General features: G+C 32.0%; 1 pseudogene; it reads right to left on the reverse strand.

The window, feature by feature from the left end:
* Positions 1-3,153: 3,153 nt before the first annotated feature.
* LOC111178333 (ATP synthase F(1) complex subunit epsilon, mitochondrial pseudogene) lies at positions 3,154-4,762 on the reverse strand (annotated as a pseudogene).
* Positions 4,763-12,109: the final 7,347 nt, after the last annotated feature.

Here is a 12,109-nt window from a genome sequence, read left to right on the forward strand (position 1 = left end):
AGGTCCTAGAGAAGAGAGGTTTTTTTTTCACCATTTTATTCTATGTAATATTTTATACCTAGATTTTATGTGAGAGACACTTAAAAACTATTTATTGAGGTGAATTAAAAAACATTAACCTAAAATTGTGGTATGATTTCTAACTGCCCCAGATATAATTGAAGCTATTATGTTACCCACTGCCAATAAAAACATGAAGTAAAGAGACTGGGACTACTGAGAAATAAAACTGCACTACTTCATTATTTTTAAAATATATATTCTGCATTAATAATGAAAAGACAATATTGATTTTGGATATAATCTTATAAGGAGGATGATTAAGAATTACAGAAACCTTTTGTTCTTGTTGGTTTCCTATGACTCTCATGAAAATTTGAAACTGTGTTTTATTATCCTCAAATCATTTATAGAGGCTTACATAAATTTTAAGGCTGGAGCCCTGCCCAGCATAGCACCAAGATCAAAGACTTATTTTCTAGTAAATTAGAATCCAAATCTTTATATCACAAGTTTACAAATTTATGGAAGTATTAGCCATGAAATAATCTGTCATCTGGTCATTAGGTTTCAACACTGAAAAACTTAAACTGGGTAAAAAATAAAGTTAATTAGGGTACCAGAAAATAGATCTATGAGTGACATTCCCATTACATTTAGACTTTGGATATGTTTATAGAGTGAACTGTAACTGTCCACAGAGCTCTGTTTAAGAAAGCAGTGTATTCCTTAGGTTATATCTTAGTTCAAAAGTCACAATATTTAGTGAATATGTTGTCAAAATTGATCAACGTTTAAAATGCACTTATACTACAACTGAAAGTAAAAAGATACTATGGGTATAAGTCAGCCATCAGAAGGATATAACTGATTGGGGATGAGAAGTAAGAAGCTTATGTAACACGGAGCTCCTGTAGGAAGAAAGATCAAAATTCAATGGCTGCACTGAGGACATAAAAGAGCAGGCAGGTCAGGGACAGTTCAAATGACATGAGCTGAAGTCCATCCTGGGGAAGTGCTCTGTACAACACAGCACCAGTTACTGTACAGTGATTGTGGTGATTGTACTACATGATAATCAGTGTTGCCTTCTGTAGTATTCTTTAAATATTTTAATTCCTTCAAGAAATCCACTGAAAATTCTACAATTAGAAAATGTTCCATTAACACAAAACAGCCGAGAAACACTGACTTAGTCACTTATGTAACTGCCAATAAAATATTTCATAATCAGATTTTAAATCATTGCAGAAAGAAGAGCCTGTAGACCTTATCTGGTTGGTTTTTCAGGCTTGCCTTTGGACATAAACTGCTAAGTATGCTTAAAGAAAAATTTGGTATAGACATAAAATCTTTAGATGTTCTTACTATTTGCTGAAATATTAAAATATTACAGTAAAATATTTAATTTTATTAGAAAAGGTGGTTTTGTGGAAATTGTAATTTTCAAATGCTTGCTCTATAATAAGAAATAAATGTGTTATTTAGCATTGTGCAAATTAGGATACACAAATTTTTTAACTGTTGAGATTATTAAAAAATATTTGAGTGCTTCTTAGTGAAAACTATCTTAAAATTGTTTTCTGGTGTTAATAATTGTCTGTCAATAGAGAGTAAGACTCTTTGGAGATGCTGAGAGATAAGATACAGGGAACAGAGAGGGGGAGGTATATTTGGCTATTTGTTTGTGGCAAAAATAAACACCGGTATATTTTTCTGTGAGGTATTTGTCCTCATCAGAAGAGTTAAAGCTGTTTCTAGGCTATGTTGATAAAAACACTAATTCAATTCAATACAGTACAATCTTGAATACAGAACTATATAACCACTTCAGTATAGGATCTTGGTGAAACTGAATACAAGTTGTTTTAATGCTCCTGAGGCAAACAACAGAATTCAAGGAGAATGATTCATTTAAGTAAAAGTCCATAGTAACGTAAAAATATAATGTCATTTAAAAGTTGAATACCAATGATACACATCCTTCAAACCCCATCTTCTCAATAAAGACTTCCACCACTATATGGGTCCTCAAAGACTATATGAGATGAAAAATATTATTCTAAACCAAGATGTCAATAGCTGCAAGTAACTTCTTAGTAATAACAAAAATCAGGAAAGCTTAAAAATGATATACTTTAAGAAGAAAAAAAAATATTTGGGGAGATTCAAATTTATTTTTGTACTCATAATGCTCTCATTCACTAATATGTGGAGAACTTTATACATTTATGTATATATACATATATATATACATATATATACACACACACATATATATAAACTTAATGAATGTGAAAGTTTTAGTGAGTGAATTAGGAATCCACAATATTTACTCATTGGAATGTCCAGCCTGGCGAAATCACTGTGTTTCACGAAAAGAAGCTGAGAAATGCTGGTATAGACAGTTTTTGTTTGTGAAGGTAAGCTATCTATTTTTCAACTAAACTGTAAATTCTTCCAGGGAAAGATCAATGACTTTGATTTATTTCAATATCAAGTATAATGTTAAGCACATAGCAGTCTTTTAAGAAACACAATAGAACCAGATCAGCTAATACAGTTACTTGTTAATTACTTGTAGAATTACTACTTGTTAATTCTACTACTACTACTACTAGAAAAGCTGAATTACAAATAACTTATTTTACAAGCCTGAAGGGGAAAACATGGTTATATAAATACTGGAAAATAACAGGAGGTGCTAAAATCTGAGAAAAGTTTCTGGGACCTTATGAAAAAATTAGAAATGTAAATCTGATGAATAATTGTAAAATGAAATTGGTAAATGTAAGTTGCCTGAAAAAAAGTTCCCAGAGAACATTTAGACTAAAAATTAAGCTTTTTAAGTTGAGAGTAATGGTGATTATTTGCAATTATATATATACTTATCCAATATAATTAAAAAATACCTATTCATGTGATAAAACAGAAATTGATGGGCTGAAACTATATGAAGCAGCAGAGTATAGTCGTTAAGGACACAAATTCTAAAGCCCAATAGCCAGGGTGTGAAAACCAGTGCCACTTCCTATCTCTGTGACTATAGGGTAAGCTATGCTAAAACACTCCATCTCTTTGTGACTCATTTCTCCTCATTAGTAAAGTGGTGGTAGCAATTGTATTTAGCTCACTGATGTGTTGTGAGGTTCACATTAGTTGATAAATAGGAAAGCATATAGAAGAGAGCTAGGCACATAAGCTCTGTATAATGTTTGCTGTTATGAATATCATTTTGCGTCATTCTTCACTTAGCATTATACCAGTGACTGAAAGAAGTACTTAACAAGTGGATACACATATGTGCACACACACACACACACACATTAACTATAGTGTTTTAATTAGGAGAAATGACATTATCAATGTAAAGTATACATTTTAAGATCTTATCTAAAAAGTCAATCCTAATAAGATATATATAGAGAGCATTGAGTTTTCTTTCACTTGATGCATAGTATGTGTGTCAAAATTTTGTAAGAAAATAAAATATTCATCTAGTGAATATCATTTGATTGAATATTATTTTGACTATACATTTTTAAAAATTTTAGAGATATACTCTTCCTTAAAATGTGTTTTTGAAAATAACATTGGTCTATTTTCTTTTTACCTTAACAATCACCTTTTTTAATCAATATGTGGTCTAACACATATATCTTTCTTTTTTTTAATTGATTTTTATTGGAGTATGGTTGTGTTAGTTTCTGCTATGCAGCAAAGTGAATCAGTTATACATATACATATATACACTCTTTCTTAGATTTCCTTTCCATTTAGGTCACCACAGAGCATTGAGTAGAGTTCCCTGTGCTATACAGTAGCTTCTCATTAGTTATCTATTTTATACATAGTAGTGTATATAACATACATCTTTCTTTTATTCCAAATCATCTCTGAGGGAAATTGATAATTGTTAACATGTGTGTATGTGTGTTTATATTTACTTGAAAATATGCATTTTTACACATGTTACCTTAGGACGAACACCAAAATATTAGCAGAGGTTAACTCTGAAAGAAGAGATTAAACATGATTTTTCCTGTTTTGGAGTTCTTTTGTGTTTTTCTTACATTCCAAAATATGTATTATAATCTTGGATTTCTTCCATAATATAAAAAAATGTTATGTTTTAGAAAATAGTAGTTGTCAAATCCATAGTTCATTCAGTCTAAGGTTTTCAGAAAACAGATATGACTGCAAAGCTTGATCAACATCAAAGAGGAATATTTTCTCAAAGTCTTAATTTCATTTATTATGTTTTCTTTTATCATACACTTATTTAAACATACGGGAAATGATATATTTTTTGAGCCTTACTTCAAATTATTGGCAATGTCAATCTATGAAAAAGACAGGTATTTTTTTTCCCCCATGAAGTGAGATCGTTTTCAATCTGCCATAACATGTGCCCACACATCTTCACTCTGAAAATGTAGTATTCAAGTTAAATCAGGGCAGATTATTCCTTTTTGACTTTTACAACTGTTATGCTGCTGCCAGAAGTCTTCTCGGCATTTGCTTTGAATTCTGTCTTCAGTGCATCTCTCACTGCTTTTGCACAGATCTGGGAGCACCCGAGGTAGCTGAGTCCAACCTGTCGCCAATATGCCACCGTGATGTTGTGAGTGGAGTCCCTCCCACCGAATCGCAAAGATGAGGTCAGTGCCGGCTCAGTGTGCAGCCTACCTTGGGAAATGATACTGTTAGCTTGCAGTAATACTTGAATATATAAAATAAAGGCTATAAAGCACTTGGGGAAATTTAGTATGTTAATTTCATGTTATACTTTTTTATTGTTTAATATTAGTAATGAATTCCATTAGTTTCATAAGTATGCTGCCGATCGGGTCAAGAGATCTAGTTTGCTTGAAACTTAACTCACATTTTTACCCTTTATGTTTTCATATTCCAAGATTTGGTGATGTTAGAGAAGATAGGTATTAGCCCCTCATAGACAATTTCCTTTTAGATGGAGAGTGCCCAATCTGTTTATTAATTGGTCCACTTGGCTGCTAATTCTCAGGGGGGCTGGAACTATATTTTGTTCACTCTTATATACCTGTCAGTTGGTCCTGTGCAAGGCATTTAGCACTGACTTGATAGAATGGAAGTTTCTATGTGTTGGCTTTCTTGATGTTTGCCCACCAAAACCTGATCCGTCCAAAGTCATCCACATCTCAATTAATAACATCTCTATCCTGCTGTACTCTCTTGGGTTATAACCTGTGGATTTATCCTTAATTCCGATCTTTCCCCATATCCTATCCATCTCTATATCCAAAGTGTATTCAGAATCCAACTTCTCATTGCATTCACTATGGTCTCAGACTTCTCCACTCATTTGGAGTATTACAATAGCCTCATGACTTCCTGCTTCCATCCCTCTACGCTTGAATTCTATTTAGTCTAGTGCAGCCAGAATCATTTTCTTAAAATGGAAATTAGTCCACATCCTCCTTTTTCAAAATAATTAACAGCTCCTATTTCACTGAGTAAAAAGCCAATGGCACACAAAGTTCTACCCAATCTTGCCCTGAACCTCTCTGACTTTTCCAACTACTATTCTCCCCAACTCCCTCCTCTCCAGCCATCTGGTCTCTTTGCTCTCAGTGAAGGCTGCCTTAGAAACTTTGCACTCTATCTAATATCCATAAGACTGAATCCCTCACCTCAAGATTTTACTCACCTGTCATTTTCTCATTGGGGCTTACCTTACCATCCTATTCAAAATTTCAACCTCCAACTCCTTGCTTGCCCCCTTGGTTCCCTTTTTCTTGTTCAATTTTTTTTCCCTACAGAATTTGTGACCTTCTAGAATACTGTATCTCTATATCTACCTATCTCTCATCTACCTATCTATCTCATTTAGTTAGCCTCAGTCTATTAAAATATAAACTTCAAATCAGGTTGTTCTTCCCCCCACCCCTCTGATTTATCTCAAGTGTCTAGTACAGTGACTGAAATATATTTGATGAATGAATGAATGAGTTGTATTGTCTTGTGTAAAAGTGTAAAGTGTTTGTTTCTGTTATTAAGGTGTAATTGCCACCTTATTTCATATATGCTAGTATTTTATTTTAGTGCAAGATGTCATTGACCTTATTTGTTTATTGAATATTTATGCAACCACACTGACTGTATCCTTTGCTTCATAACAAGGAATACACTGGTTAGGAGAATCAGAAGGATATGAATGTTGAGGCAAAGCTCAGATAGTGGAAGCAGTAGTTGAATATATTATAAAATAGTTCTGATAGCAATGTGTTTAATAATCTAGTGACTGTCTAACTGATAAAATGTGATTCTAGGTTCTTAACACTTCATTGAAGGAAACTACTTTTAAGGTTAACAAATAGGACAAGAGTTAGTGAAACTATTTAAAATTCATTTTTTGCAGGCTTGAAACACATAGTCTCTCACAAAAATAAACTGTTTTATCATTAAAGTTAATTTAATTTATAAATATAACCCTAAACAAGGTAAATATTCATAATGGTTGACCTGTATAAACAAGTAGACAAGTACATAAAATAATAAATGTATGTTTTTATATAAAGGGCACATTCATGTTAGATGGTGATAACACGTGCTTTTCCTGATTATAATGTAACAGAGATGTTAAATAGTCATGTTAACTAACTTTAACAAAAAGTATAGTGTAGGTATTATTCCATTTTCAGGTGAGGAAATTAAGGATTTCAGTCAATTCCCTAATGAACGAACAGGTGAAACCTGCATGCCCTTTGTTCCCTCTTTATTCTTTCACCAATATTTTTCAACAACTATCTTCTATTATCCATACCTTCCTCTTACAAGATCGTTTATTTCCATTTTCCATATTTTCTGATTTTTCAGCTGTAATTCCACTTCACCTGATGACTTCTGTCTTCACAGGACTTCAAAAAACGTATTTGTCTTCTTTGGTCTAAACCTTATCATGCTTTCTACAGATATAGCATTTAAAGCTAATAATTAACTGACACTGTGAATATAGAGTTTCTTTTTAAATTATAGTTTTACTGAAGTATAATTGATATGCATTAAAATGCACATATATAAAGCATTAGCTGATAAATTTTGACATATGTATATACATGTAAAACCACCACCACAATCACCATAATAACATATTCATCAAACTCAAAAATTTCTTTGTGCCCTCTGTTTCCTTTGTGCGTCCCCTTCCCTGTCCCCCTACCTAAGACAACCATTGATCTGTGACTGTAGAGTAATTTGCATTTTCTAGAACTTTATATAAATTGAATCAGGCAGTACTTATTCTCTTTTTTATTTTGGCCTCGTTCTTTATCTCAACATAATCACTGTGAGATTCATCTGGGCTGTCTCACATATCAATAGTTAACTCTATTTTATTGCTGAGTGTTATTTCAGTGTACAGATACATGACAATTTGTTTTCCATTCACCTGTTGATGGACATTTAGTTGGTTTCAGTTTTTGGCTATTATAAATGAAGCTGCAGTGAACATTTATGTATAAGTCTTTGTGTAGACATATGTTTTCACTTTTCCAGTGAATACAGAGCCTGGGTCAGACCATTGGGTAGGTTTCAAGTTTTAAGAAACTGCTAAATTGTTTCCCCAAGTGTTTGTGCCATTTCATATTCCAACTATCAGTTCATGAAATTTCCAGTTGCATCACTTTTATGATCAGACTTTTTAATGTTAGCCATGTTAGTGGATGTACAGTGACATCTAAACAGTTTGCATTTGCATTTCCCTAATGACAATGAGACTGATCATCTTTTCATGTGTTATTTACCAATTGTACATATTTTTTGTGAAGTTTCTGCTAACAATTTTGCTCATTGTGTTATTTTTATTGAAGAGTAGCATTCTTTATATATTGTAGTTGGAAATCTTACATTGGATATGTGTTTTGCAAACATTTTCTAGTCTTTGGCTTGTCTTTTCCTTTGGTTAAGAAGAAGAAGAAAAAAGATTAGAATGGAGAAAAATAAAGTACAGAATAGAAAAGCAATAGAGAAAAATCACCAAAGTAAAGTTTGGTTCTTCAAGCAATAAAATTGACCACATTTTAGCTAGGCTGACAATGAAAAATAGAAACAATGTAAACTAACTTAAATAAGAAATGAATGCAGGGACATTAGTACTGACCTTACAGAAATAAAAGGATTATGAGATAATACAATGAACAATTGTACACAAACAAATTAGTTAAATGAGGTGAAATGGACAAATTCCTAGATTATGCAAATTGAGGCTGAAATGCTAGAATTCTCTTGGTCTACTGCAGAGCAGGGTCAGTAAACTATGGCTCATGTGCCAAATTCAGCCCTCAGCCAGTTTCCAGTTTTTTCTTTTATTTATTTTTTTTCAGCCATCAAGATAAGAATAGTTTTTAAACGTTTAGAGAATTTTAAAATAAATAAATAAGAATGCAAGACAGGCACTGTACTGGGCTGCAAAGCCCAACATATTTGCTCTCTGGCTCCTTACAGAAGATTTCATATCCAGCTATAGAGGAAACGGTCCGAAGGCTTTGGGATATATGAACTTTGGAGTGGATTTATTATGTGAATATTTTCATCTACCCCAAACCATGTTTTGCCAGGAGGAGCCAGAGAACACTCCCTTACCAGAGTTTAAAAAAATAAAAAAGGAATTGGAGAAGGAAGCACCAGCATCCTTTAATAACCTTTGGGGGCTGTCTCCTAGAGGCCAGCTATAATGGTGGGAGATGCATCCTAAAGGAGAGGGACCATATGGTGGCCCTTATTTGGCAGAGACAAGAAGACAGAGGGATACAATAAGAACCTGGGTTTCTGACCCCCAGGATCTGTGGTGGTATCTAATTGATCACAGAGTTTATAGGAGTTAAATGTGTGCCACATACTGTCTATTTTTGGTAGGCTGAAATATCTTTTGTTTTGTTGCTTTGAAAATGTTTCCAATTATTCTGAACCTTCACAAACACTGTCATCATATTATAAAATATTTGTCAATTTGATAGATATGAAATTGTTCTTCATTATTATTTTACTTTGCCTATTCCTAATTAGCAGTGTGATTGATGTTCTGTTTATTGACCATTAAATTTTCTGTTTCTGTGAATTGCCTGTTCATATTTTGAAGCTATTTTTTAAATGAACCTTTTTCTTACCAATATACAGAAGTTTAAAAATTTATTTTGAGCAATGATATTCTATTTATTTGACAGGATCCAAATATTTCTCCCATTCCATTGCTCACCTCTTATTTTTGTGAAATTTTGTTCTTTTGAAATGTAGTCAAGTCTACTATTCTTCCCATTTATTTACTTTTTTACCTCATGTTACTCATTTTATTAGTCTTTATATTTTTGTATTGAAGAAGAAATTCTTCCATACATTCATGGCACAGAGATATTCTAGATTTCTTCTCATGTGTTTAATATTTCTTTCCCCCATTTAATACTTTAATGTATTTGAAGTTATTTTTGTTTCTGTTTTGAGGGGAATAATTTCATTATTTTTAAATATGAAAAAAATTGCCCAACCATCTTTCCCTCAAAGATTTTTGATTGCCCATATAAGGTTCCATATATATTTGGCTCTGTTTCTTGACTCGATTTTGCCTCGTTTATTGTTTCTCTAACTCTATATAAATGTGACATTGTCTTAATTATTATAGCTTTATAAAAATATTTATATCAAGTAATGACAATCCTCCCTTTTGCATGTTTTACATATTCTTCATGGCTATTCTTCACACTTTATATTGTATATGATTTTTAGGATCCATTTTTTAAGTTTCACAAAAAAACTTTTAGTGGATTTCTATTAGAACTACAGGGAATTTATAGATTAGTTTGGTAAAATTTAACATATCTTCAATATTATGTCTTCCCTTTCATAAATTAATATCTGGCATCTTTCTCTGTTCCAGATATTAATAGAAATTCTACTAGAGTTTTCTATTAAATATGACATAGTCTGGTTTTGTGGTTAGAATAAACTCCTTTTATTCCTTTTTTTTTAACAGTTATTTTTCCCTCATTAATTAGTTAATATTTAAAATTTTTATGTAGATAAATTCTATGTTCTGTTTCTTTAAGGTAAATTGCATGAATACATTTATGAAGTTTAAATATTCTTTCATTTCTGGGATAAACCCCGGTGGTCAAGATTCAGTATTAACACTACTATTCTTTTTTAATTTATGACTTTATTTCCTATAAATCTAATCTAGGATTTTAGGCCTATATACATATGAGTGATTGGTTTATAATTTTAATATTTTTGTCCAGTTGAGTTTCAAGTTTATCATCACTTCCTTAAATTGATTGATTTTCCTATTTTCTCTTTCTTTTGAAACACTTCTTATTCCTTGGAATTAGACAAAACATTTTTTCAGGGCAATTTAAACTTTATTGCTGTTGAAAGTTAACTATTGATGTTTGATTACTAATATACTATCTTTAATGATTAATGATTAATACTGGTTTTCTAATTATTCTCTGTCAATTCTCAAATTCATGTCTCATACAAAATTTCTAGTTCATCCCTGTTTTCATTTTTAGCATAATTTAAATGCAATTTTTCTATGATACTGTATGTTTGTGGTTATGTTTCTTCCTATATTCCTAATAGCATTATTTGTGCCTTCTCTCTATTTCATAAAATCAATTTTGCTAGCAGTTAATCTATTTTATGGTTCTTCCAAGAAGCAGATTTGGTTTTATTCATAATCTCTATTTATCTCTGTTTTCTATTTTATTTAATTTCTGATGGTAGCTTTATTACTTATTCTTTCACCTTTCTATGGGTCAAATATATTGTATTTTTCCTAGACTTTGGAGTTGACCATATTTATTTTTAGGCTTTATTTTGGGGGGGGATAGCAAACTAAATTTCCAATTTTCTTATATCATCTTAGCTTCACCTTATGAGTTTTAGTATATAATACATTCTGTGTTGCCCAGGTCTGAATATTTTACAATTTCCAGACATATGGCTTCTTTGTATTATCTTTTGATTATTGATTTCAAATGTAATTTTACTGTGGTCAGAAGATTCAAATGTAATTTTATTGTGGTCAGAAGATGTGGTGTTTATAATATTGATCTTGGAACTTTTTGAGACTTGTTTTGCGACCTACTAAGTGGTCAAATTTTGTAAATTTTTTTTTTTTTTTTTGCAGTACGCGGGCCTCTCACTGTTGTGGCCTCTCCTGCTGTGGAGCACAGGCTCTGGACGCACAGGCTCAGCAGCCATGTTTCACGGGCCCAGCCGCTCCACGGCATGTGGGATCTTCCCAGACCGGGGCACGAACCTGCGTCCCCTGCATCGGCAGGTGGACTCTCAACCACTGGGCCACCAGGGAAGCCCTGTAAATATTTTATTAATGCTTAAAATATCTGCTTGATGCAGCAGTTTCTGATATAGGTTTGTTAAAATCTCCTAGTGTAGTGATGGATTTGTCAATATTTACTTTAAAATCACTAAGCTGTTATATTGTGTCTTTAAAGAATATCTTTTAATGAATATTCACATTCATGCTTGTTATTTGTCGCTGATGGATTGCTGTGGTTTTTAATATTTAACATCTCACTTTGTTTCTGATAGTGTTTTTACCCTAAAATTATGTTTTGTCTGATATGAACACTGCAGTGTAGACTAGCTTTTCTTTGATTAATATTTCCACCAGGAAGTTTTCCATCCCTTTATTTTCTGTGCTGCTCTAATGCAGGATATAACTTGATTAAACACACATGCACACAAACTAATCTCTGCATTTTTGTGTATAAATTTACTGTATATACATTTACTGTGGTTACTTAGTTCTATCATCTTAGTGCTTTTTAATTTGCTTCAGTGGGCTTTGTTTTCTCCTTTCTTTCCTTTGATTCTATTGCTAATGCTTATTTTATTCTCATTTCCTTCTACTTTTTTAGAAAAATAATGACTTATTTTTAACATACATATTTATCTATATACAATTTTCATAAAATTGAAAACAGAAATGATTCTTCTCTTAACTTCCTTGTTATTATAATCTAGAAGAATATTCAAATAATTTTTGAATAAACTAAATTCATTTATTCCTATCAGTCAATGACATATTTAACAAAATATTTTACTGATA

Source organism: Delphinapterus leucas, chromosome 1 (assembly GCF_059928025.1).
Source record: "Delphinapterus leucas isolate spDelLeu-1000000601 "Yukka" chromosome 1, BTC_Dleu_Yukka2, whole genome shotgun sequence".
NCBI classification, from domain to species: domain Eukaryota; kingdom Metazoa; phylum Chordata; class Mammalia; order Artiodactyla; family Monodontidae; genus Delphinapterus; species Delphinapterus leucas.